At 42.0% G+C, this 26,080-nt stretch overlaps 1 protein-coding gene across 24 annotated transcripts in view; it reads right to left on the bottom strand.

The window, feature by feature from the left end:
- LOC126336637 (stress-activated protein kinase JNK) overlaps window positions 1–26,080 on the bottom strand; it is an 886,954-nt gene that overhangs the window by 208,098 nt on the left and 652,776 nt on the right. For 12 of the 24 annotated variants that reach the window (XM_050000554.1, XM_050000555.1, XM_050000551.1 and 9 more), the window contains one exon: window positions 20,698–20,743. The exons of the other annotated variants lie outside the window; for them this stretch is intronic. The gene's annotated coding sequence lies outside the window, so the exon portion shown is untranslated. The remainder of the gene's footprint in view (window positions 1–20,697; window positions 20,744–26,080) is intronic. 24 annotated transcript variants of the gene reach the window in all.

Raw genomic sequence — 26,080 nt, 5'->3', positions numbered from 1 at the left:
GCCTGGAAACAGTTGTCCAAATAGAAAACTGTAATTTCAGATTATAAACCGATTGAAAATGTTGCAGTAAAAATCTCAGGCAGTGCCTATTAGTTCACTCGGACAGCAAAATAAGCTCAACTGAAGCGTGCAATTTTTCGCACGAAACAGAATGAAAAATTATATGCACTAGCGCGGCTTTTCCGCGTAATTCTACATTTCGCTTTTGGAAGAGGGTGATAATTAAGTTCTTTCACGGAACCAGTCAAAGGTAGTATATAGTTAAGGCTGTTTTATTGCTGGCATGATAATACCGCCGTAAGTCGCCAGGTATCCATACGGTATGGCTGCGGCTGGCGAACGTCATGTCACGCAAGATACAGCCTGTTCTCTCTGATAACACGATCGACCTGCGGCTTTCGAGAGTTTCCATCGCTTTTCTTTCTTTTCAAGTTCCCGAAGTCTTTTCGTAACTTAGATTGCGCGTGGCGGGAAAGGACCTAACGTCTAAAGCTTCCATACTAAGGATGTTCTAAACACTGAAACAAGGAGAGGGTCTAATCCAAGAGAAAACACGAAGAAAAATCCCTGAGTATGCGGATAAATGGCACTTGACAAGACACAACGAGAGCTTAACTTTTTACCGAACGCTAAATCGGACTGCCTCGGAATCTGGCCTAATATTCGTAAGTAACATTATCTGCTCCGGAGATAACCGCTTCGAATAAATTTATCTAAATTAATTTAAAACGATTATTTGTTTCTAGTTCAAAGTAATAGCACGTTGAAGGGCTATGGCAACTATTTTCTACAAACTCGAAACCCAAATATCGAGAAGAAACATATAGAATCATAACGAATCATTTTACATCTGCAGGAAAACGATACTGCAGTGAATGTCACATCAGCCATTTTATAATTCGTGCATTGAATATGAAATTTCGTCGCAAGAGAAAACAGTACGTTTCCTGGAATCATAATCCCCTATACTTCGCTATCAACTGAAAAAGCTTCCCGCAAATGATATTCTGGCCAACATATACACATGACCGGAATCATATTCGGACTTCGGTCCATTTCCAACGTTACTTACCACCAATATCAACTTCCAGCTAACTCCGCGTGTGTTTGCTCTTTGGCATGTCTACAATAAACGCCAATTAACTGTTTCGTAAATTTTTAATGGCCATCTGCGCTAAGTAGCACGCCTGAAAACAAAACGAGATCTTAGAGAACGATCGGCCCGTTTTCGTAACAAGGAAAAATTATATCTTGAACAAAGCCACTGTCCGTGTTGAGACTGCCGCAGTCAAGGTGTTAAGAAAGTTAACGGCGATGGCGCCTACTGTGAAAGTCCAGTCAAGGCCAGAATTAAAACGATCTCTTTTCTTGAGCGATCTTAATTACGAAATGAGTAGTATTTACCAGGACGCTGGAGTTCTTGCGTGAGTTCTTGCGGCGTACACAAACAATGAACATTTCACATGAATGAAATTATCATTCTGCAGCGGAGTGTGCGCTGATATGAAACTTTCTGGCAGATTAAAACTGCGTGCCGGACCGAGATTCGAACTCGGGACCTTTGCCTTCCGCGGCCAAGTGCTCAACCATCTGATCTACCCAAGCTCGACTCATGACCCGTCCTCCAGCTTTACTTCCGCCAGTATCTCGTCTCCTACCTTCCAAACTTCACAGAAGCTCTCCTGCGAACCTTGCAGAACTAGTCCGCCTGGAAGAAAGGATATTGTTAGAGACATCACTTAGCCACAGCCTGGTGGATGTTTCCAGAATGAAATTATCACTCTGCGGCGGAGTGTACTTCGCTGTGGCTAAGCCATGTCTCCACAATATCCTCTCTTACAGAAGTGCTAGTTCCTAGTTCTGCACGGTTCGCAGGAGAGTTTCTGTGAAGTTTGGAAAGTAGGAGACGAGATTACTGGCGGAAGTAAAGCTGTGAGGGCGGATCGTGAGTCGTGCTTGGGTAGTTCAGATGGTAGAAGATTTCACACTATGAAGACAAGCAGGGAAACATAGAAAATAGCGAAAAACAGGCGTAGCAGGTTTTACGAGGCGCGTTCAATAAGTATTGCAACACTTTTCTGTTCTCGGCCAATTTCGGTTGAAAAAAATGCGGAATTTGTTGTGTGATATCGTGGAATATTCCAGGGGAAGCGCCTATAGTTTCATGAAGTTCCGAGACGTGGCGGCGCTATACGTAAGCTTCAAAATGGCGTCTGTAACGGAGCTGCGTGCCAAGCAGAGAGCTGCCATTGACTTTCTTCTGGCGAAAACCAGAGATTTGCAGATATTCATAGGCGCTTGCAGAATGTCTACGGAAACTTAGCAGTGAACAAAAGTACGGTAAGTCAATGGGCGAGGCGTCTGTCATCATTGCAGCAAGATCGCGCAAACGTGTCCTGTCTCCCACGCGCGGGCAGCACGCACACAGCTGTGACTCGCGTAATGCTGGAAGATACAGACACACTCATTCGAAGTGTTCGATGGATCAGAAACACCTCGATGCACAACTGGACGTCTCTGTTGGCAGTGCTGACACACTCGTTCACAAGTTGGAATACTCAGAGGTGGCGCCCCTGGGTTCCTCGCCGCCTAACAGAAGACCATCAAGAACATTGAAGGAAATTCAGCCTGCGCCTAACGAGGCTGATCGTGACAATATTTTGTAGAGCATCGTCTCAAGCAATGAAAGACGGATTCATGCATTTTCTTCAGGACAATCCAAGGCCTTACACAAGTCTGTCCACCCGAGAGAGGCTGACATACTTCAATGGACTGTTCTTCCTCATCTACACTACAGCCCGAATCTCACACCTACCAACTTCCATCTGTTTGGCCCAATGAAGGAAGCACTCTACAGGAAGCAGTAGGTGGATTATGGGGAGGTTATAATGCAGCAAGTCGTTGGTTCCGACGATGATCAATACAGTGGTACCATGCAGGCACAAAGACCCTACCAATACAAGACGGCATATGGCCGTCGCAATTAATGGAGGTTACAATGGAAAATAAGGTTTTGTAGCCAAAAAAGTTGGGAATAATATGCTGGATTGGAATCACGAATACAACCAATCTGCTTTCAGGGGAAAAAAGGTTGCGCTATTTACTGAACGCCTCTAACAGGAGAAGCGCCAACTGATTTAACCAGAGGCAACAATATCGTGATGTAAGACCCCTTCAGCTGTACGATAACCCTTTATTTATGATCCAACTTGTTCCGCGGTGTTAGAGCCAAATCTTCAGGGATACATATTGATTCATAATTTATTTCAAACGATGACCAGTAGACGACCCAACATTCTTTGTATAATCGTGATAAAAAAAAATTTCATAATTGGACAAAGACTGATGGGTCATCTACTCGTTAACGTTTGAATTAAATTATGAATCAATATGTATCCTTGAAGATGTGTCTCTAATGCCGCGAAACTAATTCGATCATAAATGAACATTTATCATACAGCTGAAGCGATCTTTTTCATTATGGTACAACTGTACTTTGTTGGATGCCCACAAGATAATATTCTAGAAAATGTACACCGTTCACACCGCTGTATATGCTTGTGTGTTTGGCTCAACAGAGCGTTGACAGCGAGTCAATTTTGTGTTTCCCCATCGCATTCATAACAGTGTTGAATCGCTAATATTAACGAACGATCGGTTTGGTTAAAGTGAGTATGCCTTTAGTCGTAATGTGTTTAAATTTGCACCTTTTCTCCCACATTACTGAATCGCTTTCTTTGTGCAGCATGAGAAATAAATATGAAACCAAAATATCAATCAGATAAGTTTCAGTAACAGCTTTCCTCTGAGTGAAGTGTGAACAGAAGCTGGTTACTGCAACGAAACCAAACTTCTAATTTCTACAGATGAGGAAATCGTCCTGTGAAGTCAGTGTGATGAGATCATCCACCAAGTTTTTCCGCAATAGGAGCTCCTGTTTACCTGTAGAGTTACCTCAGTGGAATGTGAAACTTTTCCTTTTCTTCTTCTTCTCCTCCCCCTCCTCCTCCTCCTTCCTCCCCCCCCCCCCCCCTCTTACTTGCTTCATGAAATGGCGCTGACATTGGCTCGCCATTGTTCAATGTTCATCACCCTTGGCAGTCATCCAATTCGTGTATGCGCGCATAGTTAGTCCCATTTCACGTCGCTTCTGACGGCATGGGCGGTATATGTTTGATACGGCTACGCCTATATCTCTCTAACATGCTCAAACCACGTCTCACGTAAAAAACGGATTCCATTTTGAATTGTGGTGAGCATCACCTCTATCTCGAGAATTACACTCGCCAATTACGTTCTCGGAACGCCCCTCACTTTCAAGACCTAGTATGTGTCAAATTCATTTTGCCCCGACACAGTTCGTTACTCAAGTCTTCCCTTGGTTTTATCGAGCTAACTCTGAAAGGGAGATTTGAAGCATGATGGCCTCTCGTCAAGTTGACAGCATGTTCGTTCTGGATACTCCACACGGGGATTGTGTGCTACAGTTCGCAACGTTTGATGAAAGGGAAAAGTCTGGGACTGGATGAATTCTTAGAGCTATGCAAAGGTTCGGCACACACTTTCAATATGACAAAGACAATCACACTTGTAACCGAATGGACGTCTTGTAACAATTCGCACAAAGTATTTATGAATTTAATGAAAACCTCGGTTGTAAACAAGTGAACGGGACAGTTGATGACAAAGCTATTGCACGTATAACATGGTACATGATGTGCTTTATTCTTATTAGTCGACAGTTCGAGGATAAACCCACATGGGGCAGGTCTATCTCTAATTTCAGTTTCTCACTAACGCAAGATTTCTCAGTATATGTGCATGTGAATAGTGGTAAGTGCCATAAAACGTGGCCGCTACAGAAGTAATACCACGTGCCGTGTTCGTGCTAGGAAAATGCTTCTCGGGGACGATTTGTACGAATCTAAGGGTGATAGGATAGCTAAGACTCACGTGAAGACCCTGGACATGTTCCTGAACTCTAATGCGTTTCAACAGTTGTTGCTGGCGAGTCAAATTGAAATAAGTATTGAAGCAAATAAACAATGTCGTGTACCTTACCATGAATTTACGTCACATTGTGGTGACAGAAATGTTAATAACTATCCTTAACATTGTTTATGTGCTGCAGTAAGGCATAAACAAAATTATTTTTATATTGTGAGGAATCATAGATTAGTTTTTGAGTTTTTGTACTATATTATTGCAAATATTGGTGAAGTAAGTCTTAGTATCATAAACTGAAACAATTCGGACCTTTTAAAATTTGTATTTTCGAGAGCTTCCACAGTAATGTTTCTTTAAGTCGCCCAACTAGGCAACAGTGGTACGTAAATGCTAACCCATGTTAAGTGCATTCATTTTGAAAGTGTATAATGTTACCCACAGACGTAATTTTAAGAATAAAATTTTCGACTGAATTTACGATTTTATAAACGTGTAGTTACTCTAGAAAAATTTGGAAACAACGACTAATCTGGATTTAAAAAGAAAACACAATAGATGTACTCGAAATACTTTATTTTACAGCGCATTATATCAACTTATCCCTTACCACTGTTTGAAGCCGAGGTCTTCAAATGACGACTGTCCAGCGGAGATGGAAGAATGTTCGGATCAAGTAAATGAGCCGATACTTGCTGGAATCTATGAGATTCAGAAAGCATGACAGTTTCCAGAGTACCTATTCACTATGTAACTGTGTGCCAGAGGGACAGAGAGTTTTGCCTGGATAGCTTAGTTGGTAAGTGTATTGCCTGTGAAATGCAAGGTTCCGCATTCGATTCCCAGACCGGCAAACAATTTTAATCTGAAGGGAAGTGTCACGACTGTTCTTTTCAGCAAGAAGATGGATGTTTCAACAACTGCGAGCACATTCATGACAGATTCTGTGGCATCTAAGAGCACAATGGACGTTTTGCCCAACTGTGTATGACCCGCGCAAAGATATGGGTGTATGGTACAAAATCAGCAAAACCCACTGCAGGTACTTGTGGAAGTGATGCAGCTTAAAGAGTACCTATCCTACGTAATTTTCATTTCGTTGTACGTTAATATCGTATCGCTACACGCGTTAAAATTTATTCAATCGTACTCATGAGACAAGCGAAGCCATGTGGCATTGCAAACAGAAAACAGCAAGCGAGAGGAAGAAACAAGCATTACATACTATGAAAATGTTCTGGAAAAAAAAAGAGCCAGACTGTATTTCCTCTTACGGTACCCACAACAGATACAAGAAAACAGTAGCTACAAAGTCACAAACTATCTTCTTATCAGCCATTACTAACGTTGGATTTCTACACATTTTTTCCGACACCTTGAATAGTATCACTCCGTAACTTCTGCGGCATTCTGAGTGGATAATTTCATGTAACACAAAGATAGACTTAATACCAGAGAATTTTACCAGACATAACAAAGGGCCCTTCAAAAAGCGCGGCAGTTTCGATGTATCGTATTACGAACTTTATTTTTTCCAAAACACATAAGTAAACATTTCCACCATACATTCCTATTTCAGTTATGTGAAGCGATGTTTGGTATATTGCCACCTCTACTTCGCTACCATGCAATAACTCTGCCCTAGAAATTCGCTATGGCTGCGTGACAAAATTATCGAAGATGAAAAGTTCTCGCAAAACCCGTCGTCTTCTTGTAGAATTGGCTCAAATCAGCCAACAGTACGTCGCCTACAACTACTACTTCTGATCGGCTTCTTCCAGCTGATGCGCTAACTGAATTCTATTAAGGTACTGCAGAATATGACAGGCCCAATTTTTGGGAACGGCAAAGACCCGAGCTCATTAGAACAACACACTGTCACGAATCACCGCCATGTTTTTCACATACCGGCCAGACCGAGGGCGCCCAGAACTCTTTACGTTCATTATTGGAACCGCTTAATGGACGCTTACAAAAACTCTGGAAACAGTTGGTGCACTTAGTGCCTCATTGCGCCCTAGAATCGCACGGAACCATCTCACACTTGCTGCATAACTTTCTCCGTTCTGATAAAATGTATCTTATACTATCAGCAAACGACGCGCAATAGTAAACTGCTCCACGGTTAGACAAACAACGAACAAATGCCACAAATTCGGACTGAACCAACTATCGGAATGTTTAAGGAAACCGAAATAACACAAAACAACGTGGTCAATCAACAACAAAATTACGCTACGCGATTCAAAACCTCTGCGCTTTTTGGAGGACACGGTGGCAACTTTCTGATCGGCAGCATCACTACTGTACTGGAGTTATCTTACAAGTAAGCCCCCCCTCCCCCGCCCCCCTCTCATACGAAAACATTAAAATTAAGATGGAGTGTTTTCAACTCTTCAAGTATTCTACATAATTCGCCCGGTGAAAACTGTCGTTCACATCTTCATCATCATAATCATCATCCTTTTTACATCACGACTGCATGAAGGCCCTGTCTAGACTGTACCACACATAACAGCTTTCAGCCATCGTCTCGATCTTGGAATCCAGGATAGACCTTACTTGCTCCATCCACCATCTACTTCCCGACTCGCATGTCTGGTCCACTTCAATTCAGTTTCTTTTTCACTACAGCCGTTGTTACATATTTAAACCTTGTTCGCTCACTGAACTGTGTCTCAATGCCACGAGTGAAAACTGCAAACACATTCTGAATGTAAACTTTCATTTTCAGATACATCAAAAACACTAATTACTTTAGGAAAATCACTCCTAACCATTCTTAGTCTTCTGCCTTTTTTTTTCGATCCAAAAGTATCTGCTGTAAACCCAGAAACTCAAATACATTTACAACTTTCGTGTTAATTTTGTACTATTTCTTTTTCGCCGGGATCGTTGCATATTATTACATTAATTGCTAATTTTCTATTAAACCCTTGTCACATGTACAAACAGCTTCAAAAGTCTGATAACTTTACAAATTTGAGTTAATGTGTTAAATAAGTGACGTAAAATATGTAGGCGAGACAAAAGTTCCGAAAAAGTTTGAAATTATATTTAATACTGTATGAATATAGTCTGATTATTTGCGAGCCATGGATTACGCTGTCTGAAGACATATACACAGTTTCTAACTGTAACACTTGTCTTATTGTAAACTCCTATCTTAAGATTACATGCCTTAATGAGTACCGAGCGAGGTGGCGCAGTGGTTAGCACACTGGACTCGCATTCGGGAGGATGACGGTTCAATCCCGTCTCCGGCCATCCTGGTTTAGGTTTTCCGTGATTTCCCTAAATCGCTTCAGGCAAATGCCGGGATGGTTCCTTTGAAAGGGCACGGCCGATTTCCTTCCCCATCCTTCTCTCACCCGAGCTTGCGCTCCGTCTCTAATGACCTCACTGTCGACGGGACGTTACACACTAATCTCCTCCTCTTCTTAATGAGTAATTCTGACAGCACATTTAAATTTTTAATTTCAATCAATTACTGTGTGAAATGCTCAAAACCAAATTTTTGTTGCCTCTGGAAGCCGTTAGATAGGCAATGTGAAACTGTGATTTGGTTACATGTTGCGGGTTAGTCGTATACTAATATTGATTACAATTTACTGTCTAGCCTCGTTTAAAACATGTGCTATTAAGTTATTCCCTTAGTCGTCGACGTTTATCAGTAATAGAAGTCAACAGGACAATATCGTCAGCAAAACGACGGTGGTGCCGATGTTCGATTCACGCATATTCCTACTTCGTTCCCCTGTTTAATAGACAGTTTCTCGCTATCTTGTTGAAGTGAAAGGGTGCTGCAGTGAGAGCACAAAATTTGAAATGCGCGCCATTTTGACTGTCACGATTCGATAGATCGATAACTGTGAATAGTAGATAGGAGAAATAGGCATTACTAAACACGGAACGCTACGGCATTACTAAACATGGAACGCTACACTATACAACAATGCGTCCTTGTTGTCAAATATTACCATCAAAATTTTGGAAGTTTAGTTGCAAAGCTTCGTAATGTGGGTCCAATTTTCGGTAGAAATAATATTCCAATTTCGTCAATTCAGAATCCACGATGACCTCAGATGTTAAGCCCCACAGTGCTCAGAGCCATTTGAACCAGACTCCACGACTGATTGATAAGGGAAAAAAAAATTTCACCGCAAACGTGTCATTTCTTGGTGTGCATCGTGGTCTGGTAGAACCATTTGACCAGTTTTCTTCGTAAACCAGGCAGGTATTGCATTAACGTAAAATGGCGAAAGTTACCGTAACACGCTAACCCGGTTCTTTGTGTCTCGAATGGTACATATTATCCTCGATGACATATCGTTTCGGCAGGACGATACCGCTTGCCATACCGCCCGTGAAACTTCAGATGTCTTGCAGGAGTCTTATTGCGGTTGTTTCATCGACCACTTTAGTGACCAGAAATCACCAGCATGATCTTATCGTTTAACACAAATGGACTACTTTCTGTGGGGTTTTGTGAGGTTTCAAGTTTGCGCAAAGAAGCCCCATGACCACTCACACATTAAAGGTTGTGTCAACACAATACCTCGACATTTATGCAAACCCGGTAGGCAACTAAAATTTCGCTAGGAGAGTTTGCGTGCGCCACCAAAGCCGTGCCGGTCATTTAACAAATGTGTTGTTCCATGTCTGATTCCTACATGTCTACATTACAAATCCATAGAAAGTACAATGCATTGCTGCAGAAAATGTTTTATGTAAAATTAGTATTTTGCTGAAAGCTTTCTAGAAAAATGTATGAATGGTTCACATATCGACCAGTGAGACAGCTCTGACGTACGTCCACATCTGAATAAGACAGGAAAGGTAACTCATCGCAGCTTCTAACCCTATAATTGTGTATGGCTCTGGAAAGTTAAAGGGATAAAAGTAAGTAGGCATAAATAACTTTGCTTACGACGGATCACAGACTCAGCAAGATTGTTAACACAGTATGATAGAAGCAAAGCTACAGTTGCAGAAAACACAAAGCCAATGAGCATAGCCTAGGTTTTCCTTTTTCTTTTTTTAATACATTTCAGCTACATGCTACCGCCCATCCGGGTTGTTGCACCGCTCGGTTCGTGTCAGACACACATTTCCCCTGGACTGCAGACCTGGCGTGTCCAGCGGCCATTTGAGAATTGCTGTGTGAAAGTATCTGCGTGCCTCCAACAATGTGTCAGCTGGAAAGGCTTAAATGCCGACCTCAATACCGCAAATACTTTACGTTTTGTTGAACCCTACATTTGTCATACGATACTGCTATCGTCTATCAGCACTGAATATTACTTAAATTATTTCACATCCCTTGCCTCTAGTCTATTATTACTAGACAGAACACTGCGGAAGAAAACGGAAAGAGAGTTACCGCAAAAGCTGGACGGTACGGAATCGAAAGTGCGCTTTAATTCAGCAGTAAAAAATTCTCGGAAAATGATAGAACTAGTTCCTTGGAGACCTGGTGTTTCATTTTTATATCAAGAAATCAAAAGCGCAACGAAAGAGCAGGAAACCACGATTTGTTATTACAGTTCAACGTTAGTCGGCTTTCAGTGTTCTGTTGTTTTACAATGACCACCACCACCACCACCACCACCACCACCACCACCACCACCATCATCATCATCATGAACTGTTTCCATGTTTGGAGGAGAGGGGGGGGGGGGGGGGGGGGTGTCAGCTGGAAACAAGTATCACAGCATCTCCCATCTACATTTTTTTCGCCCCTCACAGTCCAGATCTTTTCTTTCCTCTCATTCGCGTACTCCTTTCAGCAATCTGTGCCTCCGTCTTCCCTTCGATCTCTTTCCTTGGAACCTCCTTTCATGTTTCAGAGCCTCTCCCCTTTTCGCTCTTCGTCTCGACACCACTCTAACCTATATCTTTCTATTCATCCTCAATATGTTCCTCTTCCACTACTTTTCTAATTCTTTCATTTCTCCATCTAATCGTGTCACTGCACTTCTACTTTTGTGGAACTACTTTTAATATACTTATATTCTTGTTTTATCCTCCTCCTTCACAGTCCATATTTCTGCAGTACATGTGTACATTACAAACAGATATATAGTAAGTCATGTGTAAGACTCTTCTGCACTTACGGGGCACTTCTTTGTTCCAAACAAGGGTGATCATGCTTTTGCAAAGTTGTCTCACTTGGCTACTCCGTGCATCTACGTATTTTTCTCTCCCACGTTCCTCAATCATACTACCTAAATGCAAGAATCTCTATACTTTTCGCCTCAGTAAACTGTAGTATGAAGTCTGCACTTCCCCCGTATTGTTATTAAACCTTCACCGTTTTTGGCCGGGACTCTTCCCCTGCGTCAAGCTGTTATTGGACTTATGCATTACTTTTTTTTCCACACCATCAGATCTTTCGCAAATAGCACTGTATAATTTTAGTTTAACACCTCTATTTCACACATCTGTGCTATTCAATGCTGCGAAGGATGAAATGAAAATTGTTCTTCCCGCGTAAGGAGGCACCCTAGTATTAAGGGCGTCGTACCTTCATCGATCTAAGCACAGTTCCACAGCGATGTGGTCTGCCAGGCACAGGCACGCCCAAAAAAAAAAAAAAATTTCCGGATGTTAAACTCATGATAACTGGTCGGGATTTATTATCATTCAGGATACTCCTTCCGAAAACAGAATGCTAAACTGTGAATAAATCCGTCACGAGAATATTCCTCTATTTAATTTTACTTCAGTGAACACGAGGGCGTCCAGTGTCGAATGCAGTTCCTCCTACCGTGAGTGCTAAGTACTTAGCAGTTTACCCATATAGTAAACTGTACTTAAACAACGTTTTCGCTGACGTGTCATCAGAGCAAGTCAAAACTGTATTGTCGTGCACCACGAAAATAGATAGCTCTCAGAAATACTGGAAGATTCAAGGGAAATATGGTTACAGATAAAAAAGAGTTAGGCATCTAAAGAGAGAAGAGGAAGTGGAATCAATCTTCAATAGTTGTGAAACATTCGTTCCTTGCGTCATCTAAGTTCGAAACCACACCTGCGGTCGCGTCCAGAATCCACGCTCTCTTCGTTGTGTGCGGCGGTCTCGACTAATAACGTTACGTATTGCTCCACAGGTTTAACTGGAAACGTGTATTGACGGATCCCGATTAAATGTCTGCACTGCCACACTACCAAATCAGTCTCGCTTTAATCAGCGAGACGGGTTTAAACTACCCACAACTCCAAAGTCATTAATTAAAAATTCTGTACAAGGCTTGCTACTTTCAGGAAAGATTCTGAGACTCGACCGCTGGACTGGAATAGGTCCACCGCTGACGGTCCGTACACCGCCTCCATATCGGCAATACAATTAAAAGCCGCTAATGGAAAAATCGCATAAAAAATTACTCTCGAATTTGTTTACTGGTATCAATAACCCTCACCGCGTCCGTCACTTTTTACCCACATCACCTCCAGCTAGCTAATGTCTCCACGCTCTGCTCTGAGGCGTTTTTTTACCGAACAAGTCCGCTCTCATTAATCCGCTACACCCAGGAAAAAAAAGAAAAAAGCCAGGCAATTCCCTAAACAGAATTCGACGCCCGCTCACGGGAACGCACTATGCTTCGTAGACTCCACGTACCGGAAAAGTAACCTCACGTTGATCACTCCGCCTCAGAGGTCCACAACTGACCACGTCAGTCCCACAAGGGCTTTCGGCCAACGCCTTGGTTTCGCGAGTTCCAACCTAACCCACGAAATTCTTAACACCCAAACAGGATAAGGAGCACAATGAAACATCTGATCGGCCTTTCCCTGCATCTGACTACAGCACTTCTGCCTGGCTGGAATTCAGAACTTTCTGCAACGGACGCTGGAAAACAATCGTCGTGGAGAAAATGCTCTGCCATTAAGCCTGCCATGTGGGCTCCCGCCACAACACATTTAGACTCCAGGCTGAAGAAAAATTCTCTTTCCATGTGGCCGGTACTGGTCTCGGCGACTACAATACTGACCAGATCTAGCACATATGGGCGGCTAGAAACAGATATTTTACAAGTGACAGGTTATGTGGCTTCATTTCACAAATTATAAAATCTGGTTAAACTAAAAACGAAATTTGTTTCTCATCAGCAGAATATGGCACTCCTTGGGTCTTGGTCTAGTTTAATAGGGTGTCATTCAGTTGTCGTAATGTCTTCTGTAAAAGCTTGCCCACAACTATTACAACTAGTTCTCGAATTCCTATACATTATCACTGCAGTTGGCTAAGAGTGTATCTCAATAACATACAGAATTTTCATAGATATACTGCCAGTGGAAGATCATTCCCCTACTGAAAGGTGGCACTAGGACATTAACCTGAAGTCAAAGCAAATGCTTCCTCACAGCAGGACGCTATGGGTAATATCAGTATGGGGGTTTCTCTCCAAAACACTAGTGGGATGTGTCCTTTCCCCGTCACTGCTATCAGACTCACAAACGATCGTCATGCGGGGTAGTGGAGAACATACATTTATCACTGAAAATGTCTGTATTTCCTGAGCTGTTGTTTTAACAGCTTCCTGCAAATGTGCTGGGGATGCACTAGTCTGGCTTCTGCTGCTTTCCGGCCAATGGTGAGGGATGACGCGTTGTGTTGCAGTGAGTCCATTACATTTGTTCAGGTGGTAGGCTTACAAGAGGTGGAGTCGCGATGTGGATGGTGCTCACTACGGAGAGCCTCGCTTGGACTTGGTCGACAAGAACCTATGACAACGTACGTGGTTTCCTTCATTTCCCATTAAATCCTACATTGACCCACATTACAGTGGTTGATTCGACGAGCCAGCCACATACAGACCCACAATTATGGCTCTTTCCAATTCTTTCACGCGTTGGTAACGTTCTCTCACACGAGCACGTGGCGTTCTCTGGAGTCCTCCGCAGTGCTCGCAATACTTAGAGCAATAATGCTTCGATAACTTTACAGCCGTCATAGAAAATGGAGATTCTAGTCGCGTACATATCCACAAATGGTGTGGCTCCGTTTCTCGTAGATGAAGTGCCAGACTGAATGAGAAAAATGTGGGATTTTTTTGACCCCAGGCCTATCCCAGGATTTTTATTTGTCACCGTTCACCTCTGTCTATGTTTGATAGTGTGAAAAATGCCGAGCAACACCATGGTTCGAAGTCCACAGTAAACTTTATGTCCCACTATAATTGGGTCTGAACTACATCCAAAGGTCTGGAGGTAGCAAGGACACTGCACCTTCAATAGGACCTTACTCTGTCAGGTACTGTGGTGTTCAAACCCACTTGATGACAGGTTTACTTACTTACTTACTTACTTACTTTACACTTACCAATAAGTGTACGAAATAGCAACTATCACTGTTTTTTATGTCAGTACTGAACTCTTTCCGTGTCTCCAAACATTATATACTACATTACACCCCCCTTCCTTGTGATTTTAAAGAAATATGTTTGGTGTATCTATCTCAAACATGCACGTCCTCTCTCTAAATTATCAAACACACACAAAACGTACGTTTGCACAGCTATCAAGAGCCAAAAATCTGCCGAGCTGGGCACTCCTTGATTGTGATTTCAGCGTTCGTAGACCTTAGTCGTGATTAGTGTTTTTTGTCGAAGATTAGACACTCAGAAACGCTATTTTGCAGGGAATCTTGATTAGATAGGAAACAAATTAGATAGGAAACAAATTAGATAGTACCAGTCAGACGTCCAAATTCGCCAATAAATAGCATTAATAGTAAGTTCTTAAGTAAGAGGTTTACAACAAATGTTTTGTATTTCCTATACTCACTGGTTTTCATAGCGTGTAGATATATGCAGCACGCTGCAAGTTCGTAAATTTGGCAACGGTATCAAGACGTATGGCGACATATTATCATTATTATTTTTCAATGAAAATTCCGCCATTTGATTATGTAGATTGTTTATTCAACTGTGTTTGGCATGACCTGACTTCTTAGACGAAGAAATTGTCGAAATATTTTAAACTTATTATCATTACTCGAGCACAGAAAAGACTTTATTCTTGTATTAACATGCAACGTAAAACACAAACGCAAGAAAATCGGAGAATCGGTACAGAGTGGGCGCGGCAGCACAGCACTGAATGACCTTTACACTGAGATCCTCCACACATGAAATATTTCTGTACTAAAATTATAAGCGGTATTAATACCAAAATTTAATTCTCACGAATTTATTTTAACGGAAGTCACACAGAAGTAAAACTTCTCAGAATGTGTTTAACACAGGCAAGTGAAACATGGAGAAACTTCTGTGTGGAAACTGTAAACAGACTTCTTAAAGGTTAAAAATCATGACTCCGGCGGGATAACAACCTTGGCTCCGGCGGGACTGTAAGCTTTGGTCGGAATTTAAAATTTTATGGTACATCAAAGCTGACCTGTTTCGATTTTAAGATGGAGTTTTGTAATAAAACCAACGAGCAACCACGTACATCAGAAGTTAGTCTTTCTGAACAGGACACAGCGAGTGACTCAAACTCATATGGATGATGTCTTGTAATCAGAAGTGATAATCTTGCAGAACAGGACGCAGCACGTGTCTCGAATGTTTATGGAGGAGAGGACACACACCGCAGTCTCCTGACACATGATAGAAAAAAAAATGTGGACAGAGGTCAGGAAACGCTTTACTTCCATGTCAGGAATTTTATTCAACACTTCATAGTGTATCAATCGTGACAAACAGAAAGACACAAAATATTTCAGAAAATTAAGTCACACAAGATACGTTCAATATGGTCTGCGATAACTCTGATACATGCATCAGCCCACAATCGCATTGAATCTTGACAACGCTGATGTATTCCTGGATTACTGCATATGGTTTCCATAAAACGGACACACTCTCCATCTTGAACAAGCGTTCTATACGGTAGAGCTATCAAACGTCCCCAAAAATGTAACTTCAGTACGGTAGTTCTGTAGAATTTGGTGGCCACAAAATTGGACCCCTTCTCCTGTCTAGCTGTACCAGACACTCTTGATCAGAAGTATGTCCTCATTACCTTGTCTGTAATGACCACTTACACAGCTGATGCTACCTACAGCTGAGGCAGTGAAATCACAAGTCAACCAAATCAATGAGGTCAGTCATTTGTTAACACAAAACACTTGAGGTGAACCTAATAATTACCACTTAACGAAGATAGCATTTCGAACATTTCATGCATGAAAAAGTTACAAGTGGTAAGCCAGTGCGATCTGTTTCTCAATTTTCTTCATTATTAAAGTAGTGTGAAGAACCGGAGAATATAAAATTTAGCCTAAGAATGGAAGTAACCCAGCTGTAACGGCTGAAACAATATAAAAATGATTTTAAAACAGTGAGATGATTGTGTTCTGCCACCCAACACGTTAATTCATCTGTCCAACTTTTCGCTCTGCTGTCTTACGTCCTTCATTTATCCCTCATCGAAGTTCAAATGTGAAGCTCCAATGAAGTGATTAAAACACAAAGGAATATGCTTATTTGATGAGGGCAACACCTGGACCTACTGCATCATTTTCGGTATATCGGAGGTACATTACTTGACTACGTACTATTCACAACATCTCCTTTTTTGTGGTGTCAACACAAGACTGACTCTCTTCGAGATCTGTTCCTTGTTGGATGAAAGGTGCACGTACAAAATGTTCCCGTTATTCATTTATTTAACTTTGAGGGAAAACTGGGAAATACAACACGTGTCTTTAGTGCGCTGGGGGGTATCATTATTTCCATGAAGGTGCGAAACATCGGGTGGTCAATCAGTGGAACGTGGATCCAAGAGCAGCCCATAATCTCGGCGTCCTCCTTCGACTATGTAAGCAGAGTTAAGGTTGATGCCAGCAAAGCAAGGCCCCTGGCACGTTGTACTTAAGCCAGAGTTGTGGGAGTACTGTTCTGGCCAGGCGTCTCCTGACATGTCGATCTTTGTAACTTGGCGGGATAGTCTTATATTGTCCTTTAGGTACTGTTCATGAAGATCTTCGTGAATTTCTCCAGTTCCGTGGCAGACCCAGCGTCCACTTCAGGCACCAGTTTGGCAGTCTGTAGGGATTTACTGATGGAATCATAAATGACGCTCCACGTTGCGCAACCGTACAGAAGTTTTGGCTGCACCATGGACTTGTAGAACTGCAATTTCGTCAAGGGATTTAAGTCTTTACTGACGAAAAAAAGGATTAAAGAGTGAACCATTTTATTCGTGACCTCCTTCTGCTCTCGCGTGTGAAGCATAAGCGTTAGTAACGTGTCCAAGACTACTCCCAAGTATTTCGTAGTCGGCGACCAGGGGTCGTCCCACCATCCGTAGTGGGAAGCAGAGGAGTAGTCTTCTTTTCCGTTTGAAGAATACTGTCGCCGTCTGCCGTGACATCAGCGTGAAGGCTGTCGACTGCATAAGGATTCGTCGCCAGGTTATTGATGTACCGGTTCAAGAGCAGGGGTGACGAAACAGAACCCTGTGGGATGCATTTAGCCGTAGTTTTCATAATACAGTAACAGCAAGCATCCGCAATGTTTCTAAACACGAAGAGTGCCCAGCTAGCTTCATGCGTATGCTGTGAAACCTCTATTCTAGTAACATGTCACTATTAGGGAGATACAACTACAATGAAAAACTGAATCTTTGTCATCTCACGACTCTCAACAAAAAGAAATGCTGGTACCATCTTATTTAATGTGTCAACGCGTCCTGTCATTCATCTTCACGAAAAGCAACAAAGTAACAGCATAAAAGAAAAAAATATTGTCAGAAAGACTCTTGCCTATTTTGGAGAGTATAGTTATCCCCCTGGGATCCATCGGTACGCAACCCAGGCGGTATTGCGGGCTGCCACTCCTCCAGGCCGCTGGCGACAACATAGCGAAGATGCATGGTAAACAGTACGACCGCAGAAGATAAGCAAACCGTGTTAATTGCCAACCGCAGCTCTCCCAGTCGCCACAGTATTACGTAGCGCCAGCTTCGCCGCAATTAGCTCTTCCACCGCGCGCACCGATCATCCTTACGCTTATCAAGTGTAGCCGATGTCGCCGAGGCATTCTTCCACCGGTCGGCTATAAAGGAAGCCATCCGGCTGGTCACAATCAGTTCACACTGGGGGTCGCCCGGGACAGAATACCGACTGCTATCGCCAGTCCCTCAATCGCAGCTCCCATTGCTGAGGGCTGTCGGAGTCGCGTCCAAGTCTTCAGTCCGTGTCCGATTTCGCCGTATCGCCCGCCGACGTCTTCGCTCCAAGTTGTGTAGCGAGTCATCACGTCTCGTCCGAGCTCCCCGCGCTGTGCCCGACGTCGGCCGCACCTGTGGTCCCCTGTGCGCAACTCACCCACGCATCCTTCTTCGCCGGCCGCATCATCGGCCCGTCCGAGGGAGTCATCACTCCGAGTCTACCTCCGACCGGCTACGAAGTTCCGCCTCGCCGGGACCCTCTTCTGGACTGTCGTTGAGCCCTACCGTTCTTCACCGGAAACTCCGCACCGACGTCGCTGTCCAAAGAAGTCTCCTAGTGCAACGTCAGTGACTTTCGGTGGATTAGAACTAAGTAGTGTTCTGTCGTAATCAGTTTGAATATATATAAAAAAAACATTTATATCTTGCTTTATGACTGAAAAGGGACGCCAGCATGTCCTCAAACAGCTCCCGCCCCCCCCCCCCCCCAGGTGGGAATGAGAAGTGTAACAAAGACAGTCACTGTAAAAACGTAATGTTGTTGTTGTGGTCTTCAGTCCTGAGGCTGGTTTGATGCAGCTCTCCATGCTACTCTATCCTGTGCAAGCTTCTTAATCTCCCAGTACTTACTGCAACCTACATCCTTCTGAATCTGCTTAGTGTATTCATCCCTTAGTCTCCCTCTACGATTTTTACCCTCCACGCTGCCCTCCAATGCTAAATTTGCGATCCCTTGATGCCTCAAAACATGTCCTACCAACCTGTCCCTTCTTTTTGTCAAGTTGTGCGACAAACTCTTCTTCTCCCCCATTCTATTCAATACCTCCTCATTAGTTATGTGATATACCCATCTAATCTTCAGCATTCTTCTGTAGCACCACATTTCGAAAGCTTCGATTCTCTTCTTGTCCAAACTATTTATCATCCATGTTTCACTTCCATACATGGCTACACTCCATACAAATACTTTCAGAAATGACTTCCTGACATTTAAATCTATACTCGATGTTAACAAATTTCTCTTCTTCAGAAACGCTTTCCTTACCATTGCCAGTCTACATTTTATATCCTCTCTACTTCGACCATCATCAGTTATTTTACTCCCTAAATAGCAAAACTCCTTTACTACTTTAAGTGTCTCATTTCCTAATCTAATTCTCTCAGCATCACCCGATTTAATTTGACAACATTCCATTATCCTCGTTTTGCTTTTGTTAATGTTCATCTTATATCCTCCTTTCAAGACACTGTCCATTCCGTTCAACTGCTCTTCCAAGTCCTTTGCTGCCTCTGACAGAATTACATCATCGGCGAACCTCAAAGTTTTTATTTCTTCTCCAAGAATTTTAATACCTACTCCAAATTTTTCTTTTGTTTCCTTTACTGCTTGCTCAAGATACAGATTGAATAACATCGGGGAGAGGCTACAACCCTGTCTCACTCCCTTCCCAACCACTGCTTCCCTTTCATGTCCCTCGACTCTTATAACTGCCATCTGGTTTCTATACAAATTGTAAATAGCCTTTCGCTCGCTGTATTTTACCCCTGCCACCTTCAGAATTTGAAAGAGACTATTCCAGTTAACAATATCAAAAGCTTAAATGTAATACAGCAGGAAAACTACATCATGTGGTAAGAAGATATGAATATACAATTTTATGTGCTCTTCATATCCTGTAATTACGATTTAGAAACTAATATTTGTATGTATTTAGTGTTTAAACAGTAAAGAACATTCCTTACGTTTAACAGCTATAATAATAATAAACCCACTGATTATGCTGCAACTATAGTGAAACACGTCTGGGGCAAAAAAACAAAATTGTGTATGGCTAAAGGCGCACCCCACTCACAACGTATGTTAGAGAGCAGTTCGTTATATCCTGCAAATGATCGCAACTTTGGCTTCCATCTGTCTCTTTACCTCCCACACCATTTGGTCACTTAGCTGATGACAACAGCGACAAAGATTATGGAAAATCAACTTTACAAAGCGTAAATAACAACAAATTGTGGTGTACTACACATTTTTCTTTGAGGTTTACTTAGGAAAATTACTAGTCGGAGGCCTCCAGAACATCTTATTGTACTGTTTAGTGATTTCGACTGTCTAGCAAATGTTATTTAGCTTGACGTTGAGACTTATGTGTTACGTGCACCACGATTCCTGAAATTTATATCTATGAACAATATTTGTTAGCAACAAGTAAAATCTATTTGCTTCTTTTCACGACCTCGGTTGATTCCTCTGATCCTACACAATCAGAAAGTGATTCTGCATTTCGTTTTATTTTACTTCCACTCCCAGTACGAAAACTGTTGGAAACTAGCACATACTTAATACAGCCTTTTGCAGCATGCAGCAACGTTAACCTGAGGGATACTAGTCTGTTAAAATTTCCAATATATACCTTTAAAAAAAATTTAAAACAAAAATAAAAAAGAGAGAGAGAGGAATCGCAAAAATAAAAAATAAAACAAAATTGCAATTGTACAGCATTCAACTGATACACATAGAAAAGACAAAGTTTGCACGTAAAGACTTTCTTGAAGCAAATCTGACTGCAGTCCTACCTACGTAATGAGGAGTACCACAGCATAAGCAGCAATCAGGTCATACCTGCAAAAGAGAAGACACATTTGATTTCAGTTCGATTCGAGTGAGCTAATAATGGGCAAATTAAGTGTGCACTAATTAAGAAGGCAGCTAAGTTTCCTTTGTGAACCTAGCATGATGTTAAATTTGTCAAAAACTGACATATTGAGCGCGTGGCTATGTACAAAATGTAAGTCGACTCTTACACAGAAGATTACAGCAACCAGCCACTTTTTACAATGCTGTTTATTTATTTAAACAGCGCCGTTACCGGTTTCGAACCGATAGCTTCATATTCAGACGACTAGTTCACGTTTCACATTACAGTTCATGTTGTGTTTCCCCAACTGTCGAAACATCCTTGGGGTGGCGATGCCAAAGAAGAATCCGCATCATTACGTTCCAGTGCAGGTTGCTTACCATCTTGCAACACCCAAAACTGCGTAATGCAGATTTTTTGTGTGTATATATAGGCACATATGTGGGATGTTAAATTATGTGCATATATATACACAAAAAGTGTATTACACAATGCATTACAGATGAACCATTCGGTTAGAAACTGGTAACGGTGCTGTATAAATAAATAAATATATAGCATTATAAAAAGTAGCTGGTTGTTGTAATCTTCTGTGCAAGAGTCAAACTAGCATAATGTTGTCGTTTTTTGTCGTATATTTACTTAGTAACAACAGATCTTACCGATCTATGATGAATGCTTTGTTTTGTGTGTACCGTGCTAAGAAACAAACAGCAACTATTAACTCTTATAACTTGTGTGCCATTACGTCGGTACGTTTTCAGTACTGCATACGAATGCCTCATGTAATGATACAGACAGTCGATTCATTTACGATAGCGTCAGCTCTACATTAACACCAAAGTTTTCACAGTTTTGTCAACCAATCCCGTCCTCCAAATAAAAACTAGTTCCACTGATGAACACTGCATACGGTTCAGTAATTACAAGAAACTTGGTTGACCATAATCGCATAAAATTACTCAATGCTAAAATTAACCCGTCATCGAGTTTCGCAAATATAAATACAAGCTGCAAGGAGTGTGACATCAATAGCATGGAATAACTTAAGACTGACGATTCAAATTACTTTTACGTTTGCCCAAAGACAATGTTTCATATCATGCAGCCACAATGGGGAACGTACCAAACCGTAAAACTTTTCGTAGGCGCACACACTAACAATCATTTTATGCCAACACTATCACGTTTTTAACAACCTTACAGCAGCTCTAAAGCTAAGGGAACGTGTTAAAGACACGGGGGGAAGCTGCCGTGACGTTTTAAAGAAACACGCCCCCTCCCAAATTCAACAACTGAGGGAATCATGGACTCCTTCGAGCAAGATTACTCGAAGGGAATTCGAATTCTAGTCCTTCCGAAAATCAATCCAATGTCTTGCCTGTTGCGACACCTCAACCTATTTCGACACCTCACTCAGTGCATTGTCAATGTATTTAGATAATATCGACGAATTATACGGAAGGTGTAACAACTGGCGACGTTCGTCTTATTTCAGGTCCCATTTACTTGTTGTTTTCACATTGTTTTATCGTTACGTGTAAGATTGATAAGCTGTGCTGCTGCTATATATAGGAGAGGGACGGGGGAAGGGGGAAAAGGGGTAGGGGTAGGGGTAGGGGGGGGGGAATTCCCACGGCTAGCGGGAATGGGCCGTTACTGTAATTACCTACTTTCAACATAATAAATGCTAAGGATATTCTAACAGTCAGCAATCCTTGTTTATTATTACCGCACTATCCAGAAATCTAACAAGAATAAGAAACAAATTAGGGTAAATGCGCTACGGACAAAGTACGAATTCTTCAGACGTCGTACCAAGTTCGCTACTGATCCTTGTTGGGAACCTAGTAAGACAGTCGGCGGTAGGATGCACTCCTGGTCTGAATTCCCTGTCAGGCATGCACTCTGTTGTCAGTATCGTAATGAATTAAATGTGCTAGATTCAGTAATTGTGAATTCTTCTATGGTGTTTATGAATAAAGTTCCCTAATGGCATCCCGCACTATTATATGAAGCAGATCTGCTACCCGGACTTCCAATCAAAACCACAGAGTCAGAACTACTCTAGCTCAGATCGTTTCCAGTGCACTGCTGTATCTGATGTGAGTGAAGTGAACGAGAGTACTGCACAAAACAGGTAGGAGGAAGTCCTACTCGTCGATTCGCAAAGGTAATCCAAGAAATCTTTATATTTTCCTTATAGTCTCTAGAGAATAGGGAAGCTCATTTTAAATGTACAGCTCCTGTGTCGCCCTACTACGGGCTCGTGGCCATTCTGAGAGAGACTGGTACATGTGATGTACATGAACAGACAAAAAAAATGAGCACAATTTCAGAAAAAATGGATGATTTATTCCAAAGGAAGGGCTTCACAAAAAGAGCAACTCAATCAAGCGTTGGTCCACCTCTAGCCCTTATGCAACCACTTATTAGGCTTGGCATTGACAGGTAGAGTTGTTGAATGTCTTCTTCGTGCCAAATTCAGTCCAACTGACGCATTAGACCATAAAATACCGAGCTGATTGGAGGGACCTACCCATAATGCTCCATACATTCTCAATTAGGGAGAGATCCGGAGAACCTGCTGGCCAAAGCAGGGTTTAGCAAGCACGGCGACAAGAAGTAGAAACTTTCGCCGATTGTGGGCGGGCATTGTCTTGCTGAAATTTAATCCCAAGATGACTTGCCATAAAAGGCAATAAAATGAAACGTACAATATGGTCGACATAGCGCTGTGCTTTAAGGATGCCGCGGATGACAACTAAAGCAGTCATGCTATAAAAAGAAATGGCAACCCAGACCATCACTCCTGATTGTCGGGCTGGACAGCGGGCGACGGTCACGGTATCCCACTGCTGTCCGAGCGTCTCCAGATATGTCTTCTGTCTGGGATCACTCCCATGTATAAAACAGCTTCAAACATATAACTAATTTACACGTTACTTAATGTGTTAAACATTTGAAGTTAGCATGTAAAACTGTTACGGCTGAAGGCACAAAATCCCTAAGTATGTTGGCCTTATTACTTTCGGATTATTTAACAATAAACCAATGAAAGAATCAAAGCAAAACCTGACAAATCATAAAAGTCTTACCTGCTTATATGTTCATTTAATATCTTTTGGCATATGTCATAAAGTCTACCCGTTTATTTGAGGCAGACTGGATAATTCGTGCTTTGTTTTAAGAAAACTAGTTTTCACGGTTTTCAATGTTTTGACGTCACGCCTGAACTATATGTCGTATATTATTTTGCAGGTACATTCATTGGTATATTCGGATACTGTCTACATAATGTCTCGCGGTTAACTTTAGAAGTAAAGTAGTAACAAACTGAAAAGTCATGCCTCGCTAAAGTTCTACTGCATGAACAGTGAAAACGTTCTACGCGATAAGTTTTTTTCCTATGTACTTGTATGGGGAGTATCAGCGAGAAAATGTTTCTAAAAGATTTTATATTACGTGTGAAGTTTGTTGGAAGTTACTTACAGCGCTCATTCTCAAACACTGGATGAATGTACTGTGCCTCATGACGTATGCATAATTTCTAACTTCAGTGCTGCAATTGTTGTGCTAAACCGTTACGGTAAGGAGGTACCTGAACACGTCACTGAGTAGATTATTACAGCATTATAATTTTTTGAATTCGGTCAATAATTATACATAATACTGAAATTCAAATTTTTGTTCCCTCTGGATATTGTTAGACTGTCAACCTGCAACTAGGACCAGGTGACTGTTTTAGCGGTTTAGGAAGATAGAAGAGTATTCGAAGGAAACTGCGTTGTGCAAAAATGGAAATCTCACGTGAAGGTTTACGTTGAATGAATATTTGCGTAAAGGAATACCTCAACAATGCCTCAAATCCCTTCGTTTAGCTTCTGGTAGTAAATCATTAACAGAAAAGACAGTTCAAAATTGCTTCGCTAAATTCCGTGGTTTCCCCGCGCTGAACTGACAAAAACCAATCGTCGTTAACACACCTATGCTCTGAAGAGGATCGGCACTTGACTTCCCACGAGATAGAGACACAGTAGACTTATGATCTACCAGAACTACAGTTACGTTGTTCCAACGGTTCAAACCGCTCACAGTCAACAACCCACTTTGGCAGTGCAAGCACAAGTTATTAACACAATGTATCGGTCAATCTTGGCACTGCATACATTTTGGACCGGCGTTTTTGTTATTGTGCCAAGATAGGACTACTGCACTTGACATACATATAACACAAGACTGTCAGACAGTTAAATCTAAGAGGCGCAGTACCTATGATGTAGTAAAAGAATATAGTGTGTGCCCCCTTACAAAATTATCACATTTCAAGGGCCCACGAAAAAAAACTACTGTAGATAATGAAATTGCACCACAGACGAGAGCACCTGAAGGAATTTTCATTTCCCGCGTCAGATGTGTCAACTATTGTTGCCAGAATGCAGCGTAACCACATGAAATGAAAATGGCCAAACCACAGCAGCATGCATGCAATAGTTGTATGGATGTGTTTCACCTGATGTGGAAACAATTAAGGAATGATATCTCAAGCTTCTCACAACTAGGAGTTTTCTAAAAGAGTGTGGCTGTGTACGTCGTCATGTCTTTAGGAAGAGACAGTGGAGGACATCAGAAAGTAGTTTTTCAGAGTCAATTCGGCAGGTATCTAGGCAACTTAATGCACCCCGAACAACATCCCACTGAGTAGTACAGAAGCGTCTTCGTTTGTATGCTAACAAAGTATAAATTCTGTAACATCGAATGCCGAACGACAAACAACGCCGACAATAATCTGCTACGGAGAGGCTGCAGCGTACTGACATTGAACGCCAGCTTCCTGGCAAGATGTTTATTCTCAGATGAGACAACCTTTCGTGTATCAGGAACGGTTAATCGACATAATGTTCGGATTTGGGGCAATCAACATCCACACACTATCGTTTAAAAAGATCGTGATAGCCCTAAAGTGTACGTCTGGTATTGGACAATGCACGACATGATTGCTGAACTGTTCTTCTTTTGAAAAATAAAAATAAAAAAACAATGAGTGAGTCAACGTTCAGACAGTTTTTACACCAGCAGACACAAGATTTCAATCCCAACATCATCATTCAACAAGATGGGGCTCCGGCGCATCGGTCAACGGCTGTTCGTAGTTCATGAATACGAAATTTTTCAATCGCTGGATCGGACGCATGGGACCCACTGTCTGGCCACCACGTTCCCCCAACTTTACCCCGCTGGATTTCCTCTTGTGGAGCTAAGAGAAGGACCGCGAGTATGCGACCAAAGTCGACGATATTCCTGTGTTAAGACGTAATATC

This window comes from Schistocerca gregaria, chromosome 2, assembly GCF_023897955.1.
Source record: "Schistocerca gregaria isolate iqSchGreg1 chromosome 2, iqSchGreg1.2, whole genome shotgun sequence".
NCBI classification, from domain to species: Eukaryota; Metazoa; Arthropoda; class Insecta; order Orthoptera; family Acrididae; genus Schistocerca; species Schistocerca gregaria.
Note: the sequence above shows the minus strand (reverse complement) of the source record. Positions and strands in the feature narration are given on the sequence as shown.